The 5561-nt window shown below is 39.3% G+C and overlaps 1 protein-coding gene across 1 annotated transcript in view; it reads left to right on the top strand.

Moving 5' to 3' along the window:
* The window catches only part of GADD45G (growth arrest and DNA damage inducible gamma), a 17319-nt gene that overhangs the window by 595 nt on the left and 11163 nt on the right, over nucleotides 1-5561 (top strand). The gene's annotated exons all lie outside the window — the stretch shown is intronic.

Genomic DNA, 5561 nt, shown 5'->3' with positions numbered 1-5561 from the left:
TATATATTCATACTGTTGGCCGGCAAAACTTTGCTCACTTTTAAATCATGCGGAGAAGCTATTTATCTCGTTAAGCTGAAGCTATTCCTCTCGTTTAAAGTCGGAGATAGTGGCTTACAGCTCAAGCAGCCCGTAGCTGTTTGGTGCTGATGTTCAGCGTTTCCCACTGCTGGAAAAAGCTTTACATATTCAGCTATTTTTACCAGACAGCTTATCCGTTTTGCTAAACTGTATGAGGAAAGGCTGAGCAAGCTGTGACTCTTCTGCCTGGAAAAGAGAAGGCTCATGAGGGTAATCTCATCCATGTATATGAATACCTGAGGACAGGATGCAAAGAAGACAGAGCCTGGCTCTTTCCAGTGGTGCCCAGTGACAGGATCAGAGACAGTGGGCACAGATTGAAACACAGGAGGTTCTTGCTGAACGTCAGGAAACAGTTTTTGCTGTGGGAGCGACAGGGCACTGGCACAGGTTGGGCAGAGAGCTGCTGGAATCTCCACTCCTTGGGAAATAATTCAAAGCTATCTAGACATGCAATCTACTCAAGCAGGAGGTTGGACCAGATGACCTCCAGAGGTCCCTTCCAACCTCAGCCACTCTGCGATTCTGCAAAAAAATTTCCAAGGAACAGTCACTGATGCTGGTGGTATTCAATAATCCTAACTAGATTTAACTTGTGAGGTTACAGAGGTTGCCTTGAGGTTTTGGTGGTTTTCTGTTGACAACAGTGTTGCAGAAGAGCAACTAAGAAGCCTGATTTCTTCTTATTATTCATAACGTCTGGAAAAGAAAGAAGATATAACTTGCCTTGGTTTTCAAGGCCTAGTGCAAGAAAAAAAACCCCAAATTTTCAACTCTTCTTGAAAAGTGAATAACTTTTGATATGGGATTATAGTGAGAATAATTAGACACAGTGTGAGGTTATATTTAGGGGTTTTTAGATTTTTTTAAAGATTTTTTTTTGGAGGAAAACTTAATTTAATGTAATCAATGCTTCTTTTTACATAGAAGTTGAACAACTGAGTTTACCAAATGAAGGCTGAGATTTATGCTCAACTTGGCAGCCACCTCTACAATACAACCTTGTTACTGAAAAAAAAAATAAAAAAAATTTAATTGACTCTCTTGGTTTAAAGTTCTACGGTATTATAATTTACACTATGATTGCACCTGAAGGCTTCAGTTAACAGCAGTGCATCACAATACCAGGGGAACTGTGGTTATATTGCAAGAGACTGTCTCTATCCAAGGGTATGACAAATTAACTAGGTAAGGTCAAGAAAGAGTTTTAAACAAGCAACATTACTGCAAGCTCTTTCTACCTCAAGTGATAAAAACAATAAATAAATTGTGTCAAGCCCACAAAAAAGTAATGAAGTTTTGATATAGTAGTCTTCATATTTGCTAAATTTCATGGTTAATAATTAAGCTAGTAGCTATAGCTACTCCACACCTGGGGATAATCATAAGGCTGGTCAGGTGGGACACTGAAATTTATAAAGAATAGGCTTTATCCTCTGTGCTCTAGAAAATAACTAGAAAGTCCTCGACCATAAAGACAATGTATATAGAATTGTGTAGAAAATGAGTTATTTGACAACTTGACAAAATGATTAATCGATCAGTTAACCTGGCAATGAAACCAACTTTTGGCTGTCCTTAAAGTGAACTGCCTTTATTATAATACTAAAAGACACACGCACAGGTCAAAAAGACCCCTGCCCAAGTTAAGACCCTTCTTTTGTGCATGCATAGTATTAGAAGCATTATGTAAGCTGTATTATAATTATATGTTAATTACTAACCAATCAGTATCTAATAGGCATGTTAAGGAATAGTACTAACTTCTGATTTTTGTGTATAAAAGGCATTTGAAACCCTACTGTTGTTGTGCTTGATTTGTGGAAAAATCTACAGAGCACCCAGGCCTGAATAAATTGTAATATCTCTCCTGAGCATGTTAAGATTGGTTCATTGCATGCCAGGCATGAATCTGCTTTCCAAGTGACAGTTTGGTTTAAAGACAATATTTTTAAAATTAGCAGTGTTTTTGTTGGGATTTTTTGTTTGTTTGTGTGTGGGTTTGGAGTTTTTGTTTGTTTGTTTGTTTGTTTGTTTGTTTAATGCCAGTCTTTATGGTTCATTCATTTCTGGCTTTTCTCTCAAGGTGTGAGAGTCAGAAAGCTTTAATTAAAAAAAGCGAAAACTTCCTCTCACTAGCATGAATCCAAGAACTGAAGAGATTTAAAATGACTCAGCCAGTCTGCTAACACTGTTTTGCACATGTGTAATTGTCTTTTTCAGGCGAGATGTTTTACAGTTGCTTTGGTACTGTGAATGATGACTGCTCATTACACAGCACTGTGTAGTGGAAGATCTCTGTTGCAGATTCAGTCTTGTCATATAACTGTTGGTACCAATGTCTCCAGACTTCCTTAATGAGCCTTGAATGAGCCACATATCCAAATATGTGTAACCTAAACATTGAATACAAACAGAGTTAAGTTGAATAACTGATAAATTATATGAATATTTTCTTCCCATTGTATCCACACAAACTGGAGTCAAAGGGAATTATATTTCTAAAAATCTTATGTCATTCTTAGATTTTGAAATATTCAGCCAGGATCCTGAATGGAGGATTTACCCCGAAGTGTTGCATGTAGGACTTCACCAGGCAGTAAGGATTTGAAGAAATGACCAGTTTAACCACTAGAGGTCCGTTTCACACAGATTGTTTGCAGAGTATAGGATGGACTGAATATTAGTATCAAAATCTTAAACTTTTGCATATGGAAACAAATATCTAAACTATTTTGCTTCAAGTGGCTAGTATGAGAAGGCCACCCTAAATGAAAACATCTGTTTTTTGGTTTCTGACATGTCTTGTAGTAGCAGGTAGATCTTTGCTTCTTTTTTAATACTTGTCTATTCAGCAGATTACTGAAGAAAACTAAATGAGAGACTAGTTCAGTGTGTATCTGCTGGTGATTTTGCTCATTCCTCATCCCTAAATAAGAGGATGAAGTCACTGTGCAAGATAACTCATGAAAGCCCGCTTTAGCATCCTTATCTTTTTCTCAAGAAATTTTGGAGACACCAGTCAAAAGACCTTGCTAATGGCCTCTCTTTATAGATATTAGACAAATTACAGAGGCAGAACTGCATACTGGGAAATGAGATACTCTGACCTAAAATTAATTATCAAATGCAGAGTCATAAGGAGAGGAGTCACTGTTCTATAAACTTGTCTGAGACTTTAGAGAATCATCTCAGTTAAAGATATCGTGCATGGCTTCGGGTACACAACTACAGACAGACTTGTAAGGATAGGGAGTGGGTGGGTACCAGTTGAAGGACAAAGTTCTTAACTCCTGCAGCCCCTCCATGTGCGTGCCTCAGCTTTCATTAGAGATGTTCCCAAAGCTGAATTATTGATTACGTGTATGTCTAGAGCAATTTCAGACTTTCAGTATTGTTTCTCCACAGCTCAACCAAATCTGTCTAACTCCTGAGAGTCCAGGGTGCACGGTACATATGTTTAAAACTGGACCCAGCCCCAAGTGTAGCTGTTCTGTGTAGGCAAAGCCAGGGCCAGTGGTGGAGCTGTTGCTGCTCTCCCTATTTATTCAGCTGGGCTGAAAAGGCTTTGCTTGATGGTCTCATACATCCCAGTTTCCATTCCAAAGGCTGCCAAGAAGCTCTTCCTGGGCATGTCTTTGGTTCAGACTACATGCTAGATGTCAGTACCTGATACCTTCTCTGTTCAGTCAGTACAAGTAGTCAATAGGCAGCCCCACTGCCCACCAAACGCTGGTATATGCTGGTGACTGCTCAAGGAAGGTAGTTGGGACTGGGGAAAAATACTGGTCCCAATATGGAGGACCACTGCATCTTTGCACTTAAGGCTTGTTTATCACAAACGGCATATGTGATCCTCAGAGCAGGTGTCAGGGGCCAGGCATAAATCATAGCTGATGTAGCTTGTGCTGTTGGTGTGGATACTGAATGTTTAATCATCAGTAAGTGCATCTACCAGTGCTACTGTTCTGCCCCTCTGTCGTATCCAGGGTCATACACAAACGACTGGAATCAGAGAGGTTTCAGGCATCCACACATTTTCTGAAAACACTGTCATACCCATGCCCCAGGATAGTAACTTATCACAACACATGCTTCAAGAGAAGACTACTTGCCATGCCCCTTTTTATGTGCACCTTTCTGTGTCCCTGCCCCCTCGATGAACATCTAATGTGTAGAGGGAAACCTGTGATTTATGTGTTTTGTCCAAAACCCAGCGGCTGAAGTATCAGGTTACATGGAAAGATGACAAGGAATTACAGGTAGGAACATGCGAAGGCTAGAAAGTTAAAAGCAACAAAGAAACAACAATAACTTAGCTAGTTGGCATACGCATATTTTCATTAAATTAGTTAAAACTACCTTAGTGAATGCCAAGACAGGCTAAAATTCTTCACTAGTAAATCATGAGAGCCAGGAATAATAGTCCTACTGCAGTAATTTCATAATCAATAGCTTCCAAGTGGCCTTCTCTTATACAGTGCTAAACCGCATCTACATGTTACATTGTATTTCTGCACATTATCAGCTGTCATCACTTGCTTTTTGAAACCTTATGTATTAATTAGTGAATTGCATTTCACTTTATGGGGGTCATTCATGGCTCGCTTCTCACTATGATGTTTGAAGCATTTGATTAACAAGACTTCAAAGAGAAAATCTGAACTCCTAGATACCATTATGTAGTATCTTAATTAATTTACTTCTTTATTTCTTAAAGAAAATATCTCTCTTTGCCCTGGATGAGTGAAAAGGAAAGGGGAAATGTGTCCATTTCCTAGCTTTAAGCTGATTCTGATTTTACTATTACAAAGATGGGATGATACAAATGTTATGATTTGATAAACATTGGTAAAGATTTTTGTTCTTCTTAGCTTTCAGTTTGTTTTAAAGAAAAACGTCAAGATAAATTAACCCTGTCCTATCGGATCTCATGTCTAACCTCTTTAGATATAAGCTAGTGTAATAAACTATTGTAACTAATGTGCTAGGCTGGGCAAGGCGGGTAGGTACACTTGAATGATCTGTAAAAGTTAAACAATTAAATGTAAAGTGGGCCATTCGGATTGGAACAATGTAACCATGTCCCAGAAACCCCACCCAGAGCTGACATGTAACTGCTGTTTGAAGAAAAGCCCGCGGAAAGGATGAGATCATGAGGCTTTAAAAAGATCCAATAGGAGAAAAGCGCGCCAGGAGACCAAGGCTTCCAGACTTTCAAAAGACCCAATAGGAGGAGGACACGCACCCCAGCAACCCAACTGACCCAATGGAAAAGAGCAGGACAACTCTCTGACGGGAGGAGATTGGTTAAAGACGATGGCACAAGAGTATAAAAACCGCTGCTTTTTGGAACTCGGGGTGCGTGTGGCAGAGCTGCGGCTCTCCATGCACCCAGCGCTGCTTTGCCTATTGCTTCCCACCCTAAACTGATTGAACCCAAATAAAAATATATATTTTTATAAAAATTGGCTTTGTCT

The sequence above is a fragment of the Athene cunicularia genome (genome assembly GCF_003259725.1).
Source record: "Athene cunicularia isolate RWA chromosome Z unlocalized genomic scaffold, athCun1 chrZ_part2, whole genome shotgun sequence".
NCBI classification, from domain to species: Eukaryota; Metazoa; Chordata; class Aves; order Strigiformes; family Strigidae; genus Athene; species Athene cunicularia.
Note: the sequence above shows the minus strand (reverse complement) of the source record. Positions and strands in the feature narration are given on the sequence as shown.